The 19508-nt window shown below is 33.8% G+C and overlaps 2 protein-coding genes across 6 annotated transcripts in view; one reads left to right on the forward strand and one right to left on the reverse strand.

The window, feature by feature from the left end:
• Positions 1-19508, reverse strand: part of LOC142351995 (uncharacterized) — a 100320-nt gene that overhangs the window by 57520 nt on the left and 23292 nt on the right. Inside the window, exon 1 of one of the 5 annotated variants that reach the window (XM_075404303.1) lies at positions 17362-17446. The exons of 3 other annotated variants lie outside the window; for them this stretch is intronic. The gene's annotated coding sequence lies outside the window, so the exon portion shown is untranslated. Of the gene's footprint in view, positions 1-17350; positions 17447-19508 lie in introns of those variants that run through there. One more of the 5 variants, XM_075404301.1, reaches the window with a different exon arrangement.
• The window catches only part of LOC142351998 (oligosaccharyltransferase complex subunit ostc-like), a 158377-nt gene that overhangs the window by 25564 nt on the left and 113305 nt on the right, over positions 1-19508 (forward strand). The window lies entirely within an intron of this gene.

Here is a 19508-nt window from a genome sequence, read left to right on the forward strand (position 1 = left end):
TCATCTGGATTTATGAATGCCATCCACCAACTACAACACTAACCCGGGCCGAGGTTTCACCCTTAATCAACCCCTAATTAGCAGGGATTAGGTTGTAATGCGCATTTCACTCCTACTTATCGGGGAAAAGAATGTAAGAGTGTAATTTTAAAAAATTACACAGTATTTACACTCTTTGCAAAGAGTGCAATTTACGGTTGACTGAGAAAAAATTACTCTTACACAATTGCAATTATAACCGAAATTGAAACCAATAATGATAGTATCAGTTGGCGCAAGGGTTAAAGCACAAGGTGAAAGTAACATGTTCGAGAGAGGGAAGATGGGGATCAATCCTCAGTACCTCCATCCACTTTTATTTTCTAAAATTACAATCTTGTAAATACATTTTTCTACCGTAAAATAAGCGGAGAAATAGGGGTGTAATTTTTTTTATTTTTACACCCTTTACACTCTTTTCCCCGTTAATTTCGAGGAAAATCCTCGGCCCGGGAAGTTGTCAGAAAGAACCAAGAAAACGGTTTGAATTCAAATCAGTTCTTTACGAACCCGTCTTAACGCCTTAAGTTTTTTAACCGAATAGTAGTGTTGTTTAGTAGTAGTTTACTACTAGTTTCTAACCACGTGCGTCAATTTTCACCCATTCTGTTTCGCGTTTCGCCCAACCAGCCCCTAGCTTAGTTGGCATATAACTTTTACGTCCCTAAGCGCACGTCACCAGCTCTTTTTATATTATAGCGTGCTATGATACAAATCAAATTTCATTGGGGTTGCTAAAAACATCGGGGAGCTTATAAATAATAGATAACAATTTCGTTCCCAAATTTTAACATTTTCTCCACAAATTGTGTTTGCATATCAACTGTTTCACAATATCGCCCATAAATTTTCATCTAATATAAAGATCAAACTGAAAATCGGGACCTGAAAATGCATTTTTGGTGTTCTTTGTAACACCTCAAACTTTCCAAGTCACTTAAACGTTCAAACATTTTGGTCATCAAAAAAATACAGCCAAAATAACGGTGATCGCTTGTTCGAACACAACATTAGAGCGTTTTTTCTCATAAACAATTCCATTTCTTTAATAAAGTCGAACAATTCCAAGTTTATGGGAGCTAACAAGAGCATGAAGAAAAAATTTGAAAAAATGCCTGCTGACAGAAAAAAAATTGCTTATTGAAACACCATGTTGATCAAAAATGCTTTTGTCTTCAAACTAGTTTTTTTTGTTGCATTGGTCGTCAACTCCAAATTATACCAGATTTTGTCTGACTTTGAGGCACTTGAGTGAAGTTTTTCCAATTTTTTTTACAGTTTTTTTGACAATTTGTATGTGTTCCGCTCAGTTTTTTGGCTTCAAAACTTTTTCTTTAAAAGTACCATATATAATAATGCATCGTACTGTAGTTTGTTTTTAAAACTTGTTTAATTAAAAGTCTAAATAGGATTAAAAGGATTAATAAATCTTCAAACAGTACAACAATGCAATTTTTTTCAGTTTCAGAGTAGAGAACGGAAAAAAAGACTTTCATAAACTTCAAAACTTCACCGGTTCAGTTCAAACGTTCTCGATTAAGAATAATCCTGCTTAACGAACAAAAGCAGCAAGTTTTACGTAGGTTTTCGGTACCATGCTGTACTTAGTTGTATTAGTTTTTCTGACAATTGCATGCATATAGGTTTTAAGAAACAAAACTCGCGAACTAACCTAAAAACTTTAAAGTATGATTATTTTTGAAAATTTTTGCACTGACTGAAAACGATTGTCCTCTGAAAGTTATAAGAAATTATAACGTTATTTTAGGAAAAGTTCGTCAATATTGGGAAAATCGTACGAAAACAGTTGACAGGAAGCAATTGACCGCTGAAAGTTTACTGTTTTTTGTTAAGAAAAACTTAACTTTTTAACCCCACGCAGCAACAGATTTTGAGAAACAGATTAAATTGACTGTCACCAAAAAGTGAAAAAGAAACTATAACAAGAAAACCTTTAAGGTTTTGATTTTTGGCAGTGAGATAAGTTCTTAGGGTGCAAAAAATTTCTTCTGTTGCAGAATTTTTTCTCATTGGTATCAACATTCGTTGAGTTATGTACCCGTACGGAAACACTACAAAATTAACCAAATCTATTCGCTCCGAACAATACTTTTTTGAAAAGAGTTAAACCTAGGTATCTCTTTCGAAAGTAAGTACGAAAACAATGTTACATGTAATCGGGGAGATGAAATGAAAGGAGCAGTAGTCCTAATGTCCCTGAAGCGATTTCATTTAAAATCATTAATTTAATTCCAGTTTAGGCGTTCAGATGTGGATGTTTCATTGAGCTATTTTTTTTGAAACGAGCAGAAATCAGTTTAAAATTTGAACCTACGGGGTTTTGTTTTCTCCCAATTTAATGATTGCAAACTTAATTTAGAGCTTGTCTCAAGTGATGTTTTTTGTCGTTGTTCTGGAGACAATTTGTTCGATAAAGAATAAATGAATGATCGTTACGAACGAAGACTTTTCGTATAGGAGGGTGCATTTGTAAAGCATTTGACATTTTTTCCAACTAAAAAAAATTTTCCTGTGCATCTTGGTGAGAGCAAATTTCACGCCAGTTTGAGGATCATATCGTTCTCCAAATTTCAGATTTATTACAGCTCCTTTTTGATCCGCGGTTTTTTTGTACCAATTAAAATTTTAATTGAGCCAAATGATCACAACTGATCAATGAGTCGAAAATGGCAACTAATAACGTCTCTAAATATTTGTCGGTTATCAGAAAATTTATGAGCGTTTTGTCGTTGGACATGATTCTTGAGGGGTTGTCAAAATTTATTGGATATAAATTGGAAGGTCTTAAAACGGTTTCCAATTGTTGTTTTTCTTTTTTGCAGAAGTAGTTCAAATTATAGTCACGATTTAATGGCTTGTTTTCAATAATTGCTTTATCAATGTTTAGACCTAAAGTCCAGAAAATTATCTTTAGGACTGTACTTAATGTTAACCGACGCTTTCTGATTCATCATATTCTTTTTTCTACCAACAGGTTTTCAAAAATTTGAGTTGGCTGGTTCAAATCTTCTCTTTCTTTACCTTGGAACTCTTTTGGAATTAAAAGAAAAAGAACTTTATATCAATTGGCGTTTGGATGCATTGTCATCAGTTAACCCAGTTCTTTTAACCCCTTTATTCCATTTACAAGTTATTGCGCCTTATGCGATTGTTTGAAATTAGGATGGTTTTTCTCCAGATTGTGGATTTTATTGGTGGAAGAGATTCTCAGCTGATTTATAAAGCTTATATACAGTCTGCAGTTGCAGCTCTTAGTCATTTAAAATCAAGAGACCAGGTAGAGGATACTTTGTAATGGCTGATTAGACTCAAAAACCTAAGGGTGTGCAGTTGAAATTGGGCAGTATTGAACTGTTCCAGGTCATTTCTTTTGTTTTTCACGATTATTTTTCGACTAGGCAATAAATATTATAAATTTTAGTTTTGTATTATTGGTTTCAAAATGCTAGTAGGATTTAAGGTGTTCTCAGTTGTTGCTCATAACAATACGATAATAAAAAGTGGCCATTTCTTTTGGTATAATACTTAAAACAGTCGTATATTAACTTTCTTAACAGTAAAAGTTAATGTCGGTTTTGCAAAATTCTACATGTCGATCGGTTTTGAAAAAAAAAATGCTATTTTGTGATTCTTTTTACAGTGAACGTGGGGCGTAACAATTCTATGACCCAATTTGAATCGAATCAAAGGGAAAGGGCTCTTAACAAGCAGCCAATCTTCCCCTATCTCCTTTTGCCCCTATCTCTAAAACGTCACCAGTTGGCGCTCAAGGAGGCTGCCAGAAATTTTTACTGAGATTGGAAAAGAGAGGGGAAAATTGAGATTGATAGTCGTAAAAGCCCTAGGCCGAGTATGGTGCATTTGACAATTTGGGAATAATCAAAATTCATACACAGGATTTACTTTTCCCAAGTCCCCCCATGTAACCAAATTTCTTCTAACCCTACTAGGCCCCCTTCAGACCAACCAACAACCACCCCATGCCCCCCCCCCGACTCCTCCTTATCACCCCCCAAACCACCACGCTGATAGTGCATCTTCACTTAATAAAATCAGCCGAACCCCCCTCCCCCCCCCCGCACCCGGATTCCCGTCAGACGGCCTAACTAAGCAACTACCCACCCTCTCAACTACAGACTTGAAGGCACTTTGGGGAATTCCAGAGCGAAAGGCGCCGTCTAGTCTGTTTGCGCGTGAACAAATAATGCAAAAGGGAGTATTCATTTTACACTATTAGCATACAACTCATTTAGCCTAATTCACACCGCGCCATTCTCATTACCATAACAATGCAAACTAATCATCACTAGATTAGTTATAAATGTTAAAAGTGTAATAACAGGGGAGGGCAAATTTTCCATGGATCCTTTAATATCCTGACGTGGGCTGTAAATTATGCATGGTTCAATTTTATGCCATGCCAAGCCGTGTTCCGTTTCGCTAAGCCCCCCTCATAAATCTGCTTTTGAGGAAGCATTGCTTTTGTCATTTTGAAGGAACAACATCTATTTTACAACCGAAGCCCTCATTTATGGCAAACAATGGCTAGACAGTTATCTACGCTCTGATAGGTCTCAATACCAGCTAAGCTCTTCAAATAATAACTAAAATGGACTAAACATGGAGAAAACCGCGAAAGGGAAACTAAATACATGAAAACAACACTAGAAAAGCCATAGATAAAAATAAAGATGTGCAGCTTTGCGGTTGGTATTAGCATAAATCTATTTGTTTTACCTAAATTGTTTTTACAATTAGGGTTAAAAATAGTCAAATAAATTTAAGTACAATTTGGCTGTGTAAATGTCGCTATTATGCGGCAATTTTGTTCTTTTTTTCATAAGTGCGCGATTTAGTTCACCATTTTTCACCATTCGCACAATCAATAGCAAAACAAAACAGAATTGTCAAAATAATTCAATCAAATTCTGACAACAAAAGAATTAAATTGATAGACGGATAAAAATTTACAAAGGATTTCGAATGGAGCTGGAGGGTTAACAAGGTTCGTCATAAAAATGGGAGATGAAAGCAACGCCATTTAATTTTAAAAATGAGCTCCAATGCTAATTGATAATACACTACAGGGTTCAAATAGACACAGTTAAAAGTAGATGAGCAACTAAAATAAACAAAAAAAAAACAAAATATTTAATCTGATCCGAACGAGCAATGAAACTTTAGCGAGTAATATAATTTTAATACAAATATTACTGATTTCATAGAAAAGAAGAAAAATAGACATCACGAAAAAGTTTGTATCGCCGACTGCTTCTAATACTATCATGACATCTAAAGTTTTATTGGTCATAAAGTACTGTTAAGTATCAATTTTTGGAAAGACGCAAAATGACTTCAAATAGCTTCTGTTATTGGAAAGTCTTTTACAAAAATTTAAGAACACTAGAAATACTTAAAATTTGCCTTAAGTTGCCCTCTTTCGATAATTTTTGGATAATAACTGTTTACAATTCCCCTGGAAAGCTACTCTTGACCGATAAAATATCTTCAGGAAAGTTGAAAAATGTCTTCATATGTGGCGACTTCAATGCTCCCCACCATGAACTAAACTGCTCCTACGATTCTGAAAATGGGGAAAAACTCCTATATATTATTGACGAGGGCACTTTTAAACTGCTGAAAAACGGTTATCACACCTATCAGTCGTTTGATGGAAAATGCAAAAATATGTTAGATCTGCACTTTTGCGATAATTCACTTTTTGCGCATTTTAACAACTTTCAAGTATCAGAAAATTTAGGCAGCGATCACAAAGTTACAATTACGACCCTGAACCTGAGAAAAGGTGAAGTTTTTCAACTAAAATCAAAAATCAACTACAGAAAGTTTAGAGAACATGCAAGAAATTTACACAGATCATCAAATCTCTGGCCTGTGAAGTATCCAAAAAAGAATGAATTAAATAAATTTAGCACCAGTTTAATTGAGTTAATATACAAATCACTGGAAGACTCCTGCATTAAAAAGAAAGAGCTCCCCTACAGTGTTGAGACGCAAAAACTGATTAAAATGAGGAGAAAAAGGCGAAGAGAGCTCAAATTAGCAGTTGGCGATCACTATACCTCTTTAAGAACGGAGATAAATTACCTACAGAAAGAAATTAAACGATCAATGATGCGATCAGAAGACAGAAAAAGAGCAAAGGTCTTGGAAAGTGCATGTGATAAGGGTAGCAAAGGCTTCTGGAAAGCAATTAAAGAACTAACTAATAAAAACGAGCCCAAACAAAAAACAGCAGAATACCCAAAATTATTCTATAAAGATTGTGTGGCGGTCACCGACAAGGAGAAAAGTGAAATGTTTAAACAGCTGCTAAAGGACACAATGAAAAATCACGAAACGGACTCATCAATAATTTCTGAACTCTGCGACAATATTGAAAATGAAACAGAAGCAATAATAAATACAAATGAACATACTGAACAACTGGGCATTGTGGTTACCACAAAAGAATTTGATGAAATCTTGAAAGAGACGAGAAAAACATGCCCTGGGCTGGACAAAATCTGCTACAAAATCCTTGAAGAATTACCAAAGAATGTTAAAGCCCTTGCCTGTCTCCTCATATCCAGCTCCATAAACAACTCCTTTGTTCAATTTAACTGGAAAGAATCCCAGATAAAAATGATACCAAAACAAGACAAAGACCGATCGAAGGCTGAAAACTACCGACCCATTAGTCTTACAAACTGCATAGCCAAAATATGTGAAGCTGTTGTAAAAAATATTGTTATGGAATATTGTGAAAGCCAAAATATATTCGGCGAGACTCAGAGTGCTTACAGGAAACACCACTGCACAACAGACAACCTCATTAAACTCACTCAGCACGTCAGTGAAGCCTTTCAGTGGTCCGAAATGGTTGGTTTCGTTTGCTTGGATGTCGAAAAAGCGTTCGATGCTGTATGGCGCCTAGGACTAGTGCACAAATTAAACTCGATAGGGCTAAAGAATTCGGTCATAAGATGGATAAATTCATTCTTGTCGCAAAGGAATGTCTTTGTGAAGATAAACTCCACTGTCAGTGATAGTTTCAGCCCGACAGCTGGAGTACCTCAAGGGAGCGTAATTGCTCCCATTCTCTTTCTCATTTACGTTAGTGGTTTTCCGCAAATAAAAGCCCAGATCTCACAGTTCGCTGACGACTTTGCCCTCTACTATAGGTCACGACCCCCGAAATTAATCGAAAAACATCTCCAATCATCACTGAATAGTCTACTTAATTGGTGCGACTCATTGAAAATCAAAATTAACCCAAATAAAACTCATTACCTGATCTTTAAAAAACCCTCAAAGAAAGAATCTTCTCTAGAGCTCAACATTAAAGGAATTACCATTCAGAAGACACAATCGATAAAATTCTTGGGTATCATTCTTACTCCAAACCTCAAATGGAATGAACATTGCAAAGATTTAATACGAAGAGCGAACAGCAGGCTATTTCAACTCTGGAAGCTTAGTAACCTAAACGTTAACGAAGAAAGCCTAATTTTGGTTTACAAATCTTGGATCAGACCACTCTTTCTGTACTCAAATGCCTGCTGGCTGGATCAATTGCATGCCCTTATCAATAAAATACAAAACGTTCAAAACCGAGCCCTACGAATTTGCCTTCGAAAACCAAGATGGTATCAGACTCAAAACCTCCACGAAGAGGCAAACATGAAGCCAGTCAGAGAAATGCAGATTGAACTGGCCAACAGGTATATTCAAAGGGCAATCAAAAACAACATAATGTCTGTATCAGAGCTGATATATAAGAAACGACAGTGCCCGCTCAACTCTTGCAAAAGCACTCTTGATCATCTAAATTACTAAATTTCACGGCCGCATACGCAATAGACTAGTAGCTAAGATGACTGCTCAGAATAGTGACCGACTAAACAAAAGGAGGATCAATCCCAGTTTAATCTGGGAAACTCAATATAAAAGATCTTCATCTTTCAAACAACAGAAATGGGATCAATGACTAAAGAAAAACAAAAACTAAGAGAGGAAAACTAAGGAAACAGGGGAAAAATACAACAATAAACAGGAAAACAAATCTACAGATAGTGCAAATGAATAACTGGCAGTCGGATAACCAAAAGTAGCTGTCGAGTGGCACAGTTGCGAAGAGCAAAAAAAGGATTAATGATGTAAACACTACTGCGGTTCGATTCCAACTCCAGCAACTTTACATTTATTTTATTGAGGCGTTTCCTCCATCCAATAAACTGCATCAAATTTTTAACGTCTTGAAAAAGAGGAAAGTGGCGCAGTTACCAACAGCGCGTGGATTATCAACGAAAGAATGAACATTTCTTTTCTCCGACCCGGGTTCGAATCCAGCTCAGTTGCCTCCAACTTTCCTTATTATAATTAATTTTTTCCCGCTATATTAACAATATGAAAAACAACAGAACCATCAGACGTGTTAAATGTATTCGGCCAGCCGCTCGCTTAGTCAATTCGGGGCCAAATACAACTCAGTCTTTGCCATTCTCTGACAATCTCATTCAATTGTCTTCATCTGTTTGGCCAGCCGCTCGCCTAGTCAACTCGGGGCTGAACAGATCACAGCTGTCATCAATATCTCTAGGCTTAGTTACTGACCAACACTTACGCCTTTTTTCGAAGCCTCTCATTTCGTCTTTATTGAAAACTATTTTACTTTTTCACTCAACACTCCACTGATTTAAAAGGAAAACGTCTTTGAGATTAAACAAAAACATTAACTCTTGTGCTGCGCGTGGTTTGGTTTCAGTGGTTTTATGGTTTATGTTAGCGTAGCACTTTTATTGATCAATTTCTTAATTCTGTCACTTTTATGTTAATGCGTTTTTCCAGTCAGAAACAACGCTTTTGTTTATTCTGTTTCTCCCTCTCTTCATTAATCATAATCGTTCTTTTTTTTCCTCCTCAATCTTTTCTTTCTCGACAACGAAGCAGGACTATTTGAAATCAGGAACACCAATCTACGCCCTATCTATAATTGAATCGAGCGGACAGCAACATATTTGAATGAAAGCTGAATTTTTTTAAACATCATACATGACACTTAGCGCGGACCGCTAAAAAAAACAGCTCAACTGGGAGCTTCGGTTCGATACCGTTCAAGTCAGTTTGTCGATCTTCGTTTTGAACTTGCAACGACTTAAACATTGAAAGAACAAAGCTTTGAAACGAAAATCTTGCAGAAAAATAAGTCAACTTAGCGCAGTGAACTATCACCTCGAAGAAACAGAATATCAAGACGCGTGGGTTCGAATCCCACCCACGCCTATCGAGCATTTAAAGCTTTCCCATTCAATTTTAATTTATTTTTTTTGTTGTAATTTATCATACTTACCTGAAGAAACTATCACACACATTTTAAACAATTTCCACGAGGCTAGCCAAGAAAACGATCCAATAGCGTTTGTATACGTCAAGTTCAGCCAGCAGAAGTCCTCCATGGTACTTGAAATGGCTGAGTGCATCCGAGGCAGAGGAAGTCTTCTACTACAGTTATATAGAACTTTAAATCTTAATCGGAACTTCTCAAACTCAATTTTTTAAACTAAAACTTCTCTTACTGTGTATATAACTGTGTATATAGCTTCTTTCACCTCTGGTTGTACATAATTGTATTATAGCAGTCTTTTACAAAAATTGTGATTCGTTGCAGTACTGCAACACATTGTAATCGGTCAACGCATGCCTTTCAACTGTTGTTGCCGTTCGTTTGAGTTCATTTGCTATTTGCCGCATCTTTGCACATAATTTACCGATACGTATCAATTGAATGTTAGAAAAGTTAGCTTTTCACCACTTAGCGGGTCTCGGCGTACAACAAAATTATTAACAAATATTGTTTGAAGGCATGCATTAACTTGATGCATTTCAGTTCACTACTACTGCCAGAAAAATCAGCTTTATGAGAAAAAATGTGCTAAAAAAAGAACCCGGGTTGAAGTTTCTTTGATTTCATACAAGGATCATATATGATTTCATACTGTCCATACTCGATTTCTTAGTACGATCCTAGTATGAAACCAAAGAAATCATATATGATCCTTGTATGAATTCCAAGTTTTCATACCTGACCCTAGCATGAAATCCAAGAAATCATAGACGAAAAATTCAAGAAAAGCATTCAAGAAAAGCAAGAATAGACGCTTAAAAAAGTGTATGATCCTTGTATGAGATCAAAGAAATCATATATGATCCTTGTATGAAACCAAAGAAATCATATGTGATCCTTGTATGAAATCCAAGTTTTCATATATGACCCTAGCATGATATCCAAGAAATCGTATATGGACCATTCATGAAACGAAAAAAACACGCTTGAAAATGTGTGAGATCCGTGTATGAGATCAAAGAAATCATATATGATCCTTGTATGAAATCCAAGTTTTCATATATGATCCCAGCATGAAATCCAAGAAATCGTATAAATAGTTTCACAGGCTCATAAAGATCCATAAAATGGGAATATGATAATAATTTTCGGAAAGTTTGAAAAAAATTAAATTTTATCAAAATATTGGTAAAGCCTGAGTCATTAAAATTGTGATAACCATTCCATTAACTATGGAAAGTATGAGGTGCCTAGGACCCTGGTGTCGGAAAAATGATGAAAATTAAAAAAAAGATTCAAAAAACTTGAAAGAGTTGCAAATATTTTTAAAAATTGCGGAAATTAACATATTGAAAAACATTCCTTTACATATAGAAGCTATGCAGTATCCTATAATCAAACCCTAGAGCAGCTATGTGGCTCTTCAGGCTGGCGAAACCTAAGAAATGACAAAAATTTTCAAAAAACTTGAAAAACTTGCAGGTTATATAAAAAACTGCAAAAATTTGTGATAAAAAAGGTTGAAAACTAATCCATGGCCATGGAAAATGTTCCATTAACTTATTATCAAACCCTAGTAGAGATTTTCTGTTAGGCTGAAAAATCTGAAAAATGAGAATAAATGTAAAAAAAATTGAAAAAAAAATGTAAAAAAAACTGCTAAAATTCGTGGTGTTGAAATCTTGAAAAAACATTCCATCACATTTGGAAGCTATACAGAAGCCTACTGCCAAACACTAGGGGAAGTTCTTCGGTTCTTGAAGCTGGAGAAACCAACAAACCGGCAAAAATTTTCAAAAACCTTGAAAAAAATTGCAAGTTTTATAAAAAAAAAATTACTAAAATTTGTCATATTAAAAAAATGAAAGCTATTTCATGGCAGATAAAAGTTTTTCAGTAATTTATTTTCAAATCCCTAAGGACGTTTTCTGGCTCTTGCGTCTGGAAATAGGCGAAAATTGAAAATAAATGTCAAAAAAATTGAAAAATATTGCACATTTTGTCAAAAAAATTCTAAAATTCGTGATGTTAAAATGTTGAAGCCATTCCACTACCTCTAGAAACTATGTAGTAACCTATTATAAACCCCCAGAGGAGTTTTCTTGACATTTACGGCTGAAGGAACTCAAAAAATGCCAAAAACTTTCAAAATGCTTGAAAAAATGGTAAAATTGCGTGTTTTTAGCGATCGGTTGTTCGTCAGTAGCCACGGGAAACGGGGAGGAGGGGGTTCACCGGCGGGTGGGTGGGGAGGGAGGGGGGAAGGAGGTGCTCAACACTGGGGGGGGGCAACAGCGTGTTTGTTGGGGTGGTTTGAGGGCTATAGTGGGGGGGGGTCAACAGTGGGGGTGTCTTCAACCTCTAAGAACCGCCCTTCACGCACTAAGTATAAGTCTACAAAACAGTTTGAAACAGAGCTGAACAGCTCTAAGAGCATTTAATTCCCGTTGGGCGCTACCTGTTTATCTTTGGGGACAAAAAGTCAAATAGGTCAGACGAAAAATCGGTCATGCGAAAAATCGCATGAAAAAAGACCGACAGGACTACAACCTTCGTTTGAGAGAAATTTAAAAACCGTGGAGGAACATGAAGCATCAGATTGAATCTCAGAAAATTTTTCGACTTTTTTTTCAATTTTCTTTTACGGTTTCTACGTTTTGATCTCCGAAGCATTCTAGTCTTATTTCATAAAGCGATGAAAAATGGTCTTGGAGCCTGTTTTACATAAATTTTAAAACAATTCTATATAGCAATCTTAGTATTAAAAATGCATTGAGACAAAACCATTGAGGATTGAATGGTTAAATATATATTTTGAAATATAAGCTTGCTCAACTTTTATCTTGTTAATTTGAATAATTCACAGCTTGATTGCGTAGCTGGTTCAAAAATTCAACTTTAGAGACAAGCGGAAGTCAACTCTCAAAATATCTCGCTATCTTCAATTCTATTTTGTCATTTAAGCTGGCAACTTTATAATTAAACCGTAGGACTAATTTCAGTCATTCATTTTGAAAAGAAGAAAAAGAAAAGAAAATATTAAAAAGATATAAGAAAGGGAATTTTTGATTTATTTCGGCAAAATAGGGAAAATGGGAGCAGCACAGTATCGACTGTGTTTTCCATAAAAAAAATTCGTTTTCGCAATCTTAGTGTTTTACCCTACGTTTTTTATTTCAATGCAAGTGTTTCACGTGACGCGAGCGCAAATTCAATTTAGAAGAACAAACATTTAGAAAGACGATGGTTATGAGAAATAAACTAAAAACGGCCAAAACAGAGATCAAATTTTTGTAGGAAAAAACCACTGTCAACAAAGTGAATATCAGACAGTATTTCCAAGCTCTAAATAAAAATTAGATTGAAAAGTTTGTTGTTAAAACTTCTCGTTGTTCTAAAAATCACCACTTTCATTCAAATTCATGAATCGCCCAAAAATAAATAGAGTTTGAAATATGCAGCGCCCCAATACAAGTCAATTTCATTAAATTCTAAAAAGCTGGTGATGTCCGATCATGCAATCATAAAACAAATTTGAGAAGCATATTTATAATTGCACAAAATTTGAAAATTCGGTACGGAATGTAACACTAAATAAGAAAGTTGAAACAAAAGTAACAAAAGAAGTTCAACAATAATCTTACGTAACCTTACTAAAGTGTCACAATCAAAAAATCTCTATAATATTGATCCAACTTAAGTATTTCAAATCATTGAACAGATTTCATACCAGGAAAAAAACATATTAGAGATTGTGCTGAAATAGAAAATCTGCTTTATAAATATTTAAAAAATTTCATTCAGATCTTTATTGCGAATTATGATTCCAAGTTTTGCTTTTAGATTTGTTCTACGACTATTTTATCACGCTACAAGCTGAAAACTTCGTGCGACATAAAAAACTAGACACCCCAAATCTTAAAACTACATTAAGTTTATTTGCATACACAGGAAAACAAACATATATCAAGTACGTTATTTACGTCTGTATACTTATGAGATTTTTAGATACGTATTTGATGAGTTCAAAATTTTTTTCTGGTTTTTGAAATAAACAAGGCGGCTCGTTTATGTGCGTTCGCACATGATGTTCCGAACCGAGCTCATCTACATTTTTGACTTAATTATCAACCAAATGAAGAAATAACAAAAATAGATGTTTGAGTTTAAAACAATTGTTACACAACCTATCTACTAATTGAATTACATAATGCCATGCCTTATTACAGCGCCAATAAGATCTGACCTTAAAGAGACTACGAGACAAAAAACAACCAAAAAATTAGCAAAAACGAAAACTTCACGGCAAAAACTTAATATCTGAATTTAAAAGCACATAGTAATAACGTCAAAATGCAGTCAGATAAAACTTTAACAACTCAAATTTAATTTCTTCTAACTACACAGTGGACGGAAAGATTTCGTAATGAGACCATTTTACAAGTCAGCAAAGAGAACGATCAAAGAGGCGAAATTCAAAAATTAATCAACATTTTTTAAACCAAGAATTTTCAAAAGTATTGAAAATCATTAGCTTTTAACTAAATAATCCTTGATAAAATACTAAAAAGTTACTACAAAACCAAAAGGCCTTGTCTTTGGGTAGTTTAAGCCTCGGAAACGAACTAAAGAAAAACCTAAAAAATTAGAAACGATTTGCGAAAACACAAACTATTGCTACCATTAAAATCATTAGCGATTATCTGAATATTAAGTATTTTTCATTCATTTCTTATTTCTGCTAATTCAGCTGCAGAAATTATACTGAGAGATTAAAGAAGTTTATTTGGGCCGCATTTGTCAAACTTTGGGATCTGTTACTACGCGATTGATCTGAAAGAAGAGAAGAACAAGCGCAAAAAATGACAACTCAAAAAACGTTAATAAAAACACATATTGTCCAGCAAACAAAGCATCGATCACAAATAATATCAGTAGATATGTTATTGTTTGGAATACGAAAAGTTGGATGTGACCTCTCATTAATGAAAAAAGATACAATTTGAGGGAAAGAACAACAAAAACTGAAAAGCTTGAAAAATGTTTGAAAATGTATATCATAAATTTTAATACTAAAGGCTAAAAACTGACGAACTGATTCAAGTAAAATCATTAATTCAAACCTCAATTACAAACCTAAGAGACTTGTCAGCAATTTATGGCTACCTAAAGAAAAAAACAGGCAAAAACAGCAATTTCAGGAAAAAAATTGAGCGAGAAAAGTGTCATAAAAATTAACTTTTCAGTACAAACTTTTCTATGTTCAATTTAATCTTTAACAGCAATTGGAATGTTCTTTTTTATCAATACAGTTTCAAAAAATTAAATGTGGACAAAAACATAAGAACCACCAAATTTTTGAGAAAACTCGTAGTATCAACGCCATTAATTTCATTAGCTTTCAACAGAATCCACTAAATACGCTCAATTATGTCTCGATGGCACAACAAATTTGTTGGCCATTAATATTTGGTCAATAAAATCCTACAACAAGTTATTGAAGATGAGAACAACAACAAAGACAGGCAACAACCAAAAAATCAGTAGAAAAGTGCCAGAAGAAAGTGTCGAAGCAATTTAAATCATAAGTTTTTATTTGAAAACTTTATATATGATCCAATAAACGTCTTCCCTAATTTAATGGGAACTATCAGTATCAGAACAATGTGATAAGATTTCAAAGGGATCCAAACATAAGTAAAAATTCCCGAAAGTTTTTTTAAAAAAATATGAAAACTAGTGGCATTGAAGTTTTAAAACTAATAGGTAGAAGATAAAACCGCTAAGCAGAATATTTTTGGCTGCATTAGAAATAAAAAGAGGATCTTGTATGTACTGAAACGGACTAACAGTCAACGAAAAAAGTTTAGGATCGGTTAATGTTCAAAAAAAAATTTTTAAAGTCTTAACAGCCATTAAACTCAAAAGTTTTTAACGGAGTTCAATAACTACGCTCAGAAATAACACGATGGCGGAAAAAAATGTTTGCATAAATATTCAATATGAGATCACAACAAGTCTTATGACTATGAAAACAACAAAATCAGGCAAACACCAAAAATTCAGTAGAGAAGTGCGAGAAGAAATTTTGGAATCCAATAGCCTTTCTCTGAAAACTTTATCTGTGATCCGCTGAATGACTTTTCCACGCCAATGGGATTAGAAAAAGTTTTGGATAATGTGTATAAAATTTAGATAATGTGATAAGAGTTCAAAAGTAACCAATAACAAGAAAATATCCAAAATTTTTCTTTAAGACTTTGAATTCTTGTATGATTGAAGCCATATAATCAATAATTACAAGATAAAACCGCAAATGAAATTTATTTTAGTTTCAGTAGAAAGCAAGTGGGTTCTGTCAATACTGAGACTGACTAACAGTTCACGAAAATTTTAAGATTGGTTAATGTTCAAAAAAATTTTTTGAAAAATTATTTTTAAAATCTTAACAGCCTTTAAATTCAATAGATTTCAACGGAAATCAATAAATACGCTCAAATATGCTTCAATAGGAGTATGGGGATGTTTGTCATGCATAGGTGATCAATAAGACATCGCAACAAGTGTTATGACTATGAAAACAACAACAAAATCACGCAAAAACCAAAAATTCAGTAGAGAACTGCGAGAAGAAAAGGTCTAAGCCATTTGAAACCATAAGCTTTTCTCTGAAAAATTTATCTGTGAACCATTGAACGTTTTTGTGAAGCCAATAGGAGCTGTCAGTTTTGGGATAATGTAATAAGATTGCAAAAGTAACCAATAACACGGAATTATCCAAAAAAAATTTTTAAAACTTTTTGAAATCTTGCGTCATTGAAGTCATATTACTAAAAAATAGAAGATAAAACCGCCAACTAGATCAAATTTGATTACAGTAGGACGGAAGAGGGTGCTGTTATCACAGAGACTGACTTTCAGATCAAGATAATATGTTTATGATTGTTTAATGTTCGAAAAATTTTTCGAATTATATTTAATGTCTTAACGGCCATTAGCTGTTACTCACTCAAAGCACTAAATATGCTCACTTAAATCTCATTACGGAATATATCGAATGGTTAGTCAATGAGTCCATGCCATAAGACTCCAAAAAATTAGTAAAACCTCAAAAAGTTATTCAAAATTTCATTTAATATTACGAAAACTCAGAGTCGAATTTAAAAAAACATGAACAATTCCTTGAGAACAATTTTTCTGTTCATTGGGCTTCATTTGACTGTAAAAGAGGTTTGTCATTAACGGAACCTTGATATGAAAAGTGACTTGTCTCTAGGTGACTTAAAAAACAAAAAAGAGTAGAAATGTTTTATAAAAAAGAGCTCACAAATAGATTTCGAAATTTTTGATATTGAAGCTCCCTATGAGACCAGAACTAGTCCTTTTTTTGCTTTTAGTCTTTTAGAAAAACGAAATTGGTTCATTTTTTTGACAAAAAATTTATGTTGGAAATACTTTTTTTATAGAAAATATCTTTATTTGAAGAAACATCACACTAAAAGTGAACAAATATCACGTGTTCACACAAAACTTCAATCCTCAATAACTCCTCGAAAAAAAAACGAAAATTAAAAAGATCTTTTTAATTTTGAATTCTACGCTGGACCAGCTTTTTAATGATGCCACTCACATTTCTCTGCGATGAATATATCGATCGGCCAAAATTGACTGAACAAAAAAAACCATTTGAGTATATAGTTCCTCCCCCCCACAAGTGGGGTCGGAACAATAATTGTTTTAGGTGTATATATTGTCTTAGGTTAATATATCGTCCGCATCTCCAAGAAAATTTTACCAACTTTACTGTTTTACTGCTTTATTGCATTAAATTATTGTCAAAAAATTTGAGGAAGCCAGAAAACTCCCCATTCGATCGTCAAATCAGAAGCCATTTTGGCATAGTGTCGCTTGAGCAATAAAAATCTGATTGAAAACCGTACTAACGTTGTGTATACCTGTCTTTTCAGTCAAATTAGCTCCACTCAAAGCTGTAGATTAACTATGAAACACATGCATTGCAACATAACAGTATTAAGACACATGGGAACTGCGAACTGCACTTGAACTTTACCAATTGTAGCAAAAATGGGAAGATTAGATTAAAATCGAACTATTTTGCACAAAATAAGTGTTCAAAACGATGGAAAAAAGATTGAATTAAGATTAAATGAACAAGTGCACGCTTTATTGCAGCGACAACACGGCAAAATTGGCTGCTGTTTTGCTCTTTTTAACCTCATTTTTATGAATCTTATCAGAAGTAGAAAGAATTGTAACAGCGCCGCCCTGAATTTTAATGAACCCTGCTATTCTGAGGGTTTGGAGAGGGAAAGGAAAAAAATACATATGTTGATTAATTCGCGATTGACACCCCGTTGACAATGGAAATTATTTGTGGATTTCAATGACAATTTTTCCTTGAATTTTTTTTCTCACTGTCATCTGCTCTTTTGAACGAGCATCCGATTAGTTAGTGAAAAATAACACACTTTATGAAAATATTAACATGGTTATAATAAATTGTCTTCATGATTACGTATTAATAATTCTTTGCATAAGCGCCAGCACACACAAACACACACACCCACACACACACACACACACACACACACACACACACATATATATATATATATATATATATATATATATTTATATATATATATATATTTTATATATATATATATATATATATATATATATATCCTTTTCTGAATTGAGAAAAAAAAATTGAATAGCTGCTATGAACAAAGATGTTAGTTTTATCTTCTTCCATCTTCATTTTACTCTCTTCGTTGTTTTTTTGTTTAAATTTAAATTAATTCTATTTGATCATTTCTTAACTCAAGGGCTTAGATCATTTAAAAAAAGCTTTTTGATTGCGACCAGGAACGTTTACTGTTATGTTTTGAAGCGACGAGGCTATTTGCCAAAATGCTCAGGCTAAGATCTTTAGAGGGTGTGATTACATTCTGGACTTTAGTTCATATAAAGTAAGTTTTTTGCCAACATTTTCCCCAAAAATGGTTTCAAATAACAACAGGAACAAAACTTTCCTAACTAGAAGCTTAAACACTAAAGTTTTTTGAAATTTTCAATCCTCAAAACAAAATTTACTATTTCATCAATATTACAATATAAATTTAAATTTTGGCGCTATGAAACGACAATTTGTTCACATTTGTACTCAAAGTCACAATTCTGTCTTTTTGGGATTTTTTTTCATAAATTAGTTCCCGGAACCTAAACTCCTGAAGCTCAGCAGAAATTTCAATTGTGTTTCGTTTGAAATGGGAAAAAAAAAACTCTACACTGCAAAAAATTTGGGATATAATTTCAGTGGAAACCTTTCCAGACTTCGATCACTGAGACAAAATATTCAACGTTAAATGAGTTCGTTTTAAATATTGCTGGGGAAAATACGTTTCCGATGAAAAACTACTCTTCTTTAAAAAAAAAATTAGCCGCCAAAATCAAAATATCTGGAGCATCAGTCGGAAAACAGGGGCTAAAGTTACCCAAGAAACAATGTTTCAAATCGAGTGAAAGTTTGTCAAAAGATTAGTAACAAGTCCTTCAATAAGAAAATATTGAAAACAGAGAAGTAAAATTTAAAAATGAAACATTCACTCAATCTTCTCTTCTGATTTCAATTTAATTGTTCAATGAAAATTGTTCTCAGCAAAAATTGATTACAAGATGTTAGGAAGCCAAGACCTTCAGTCTCCAAAATTTCGAGATCTCAGTTCTGAAAACCAACATACAACACAATTTTGCAAAAAAAAAATTTAAAAAAACTTGCGGTCAACAAGTTTGTTTAGAATGCAGATTTCACAGAATTAAATTGTGAACATTTGCCGCGACAGTGGTCACACATGTGATTTTAGCGACAGTAGTCACAAATTTTCTATACCAGTGAGCTGGCTTATTATCCAAAAAAGTTTTTCAATAAAAGTTGTCTCGCAGCAAAGAAAAAGAATATAAGATGTTCAAACGATGTTCTGAGTCTGATTTGAATTGCTGATTTATATCTGATATATGTTAATGGTTTTCTGAACGATGCAATTTAGCAACTTGTCAAACACAAAAGTGCTTTAAACAG

Source organism: Convolutriloba macropyga, chromosome 13, assembly GCF_964194025.1.
Source record: "Convolutriloba macropyga chromosome 13, txConMacr16.3, whole genome shotgun sequence".
In the NCBI taxonomy this organism is placed as follows: domain Eukaryota; kingdom Metazoa; phylum Xenacoelomorpha; order Acoela; family Convolutidae; genus Convolutriloba; species Convolutriloba macropyga.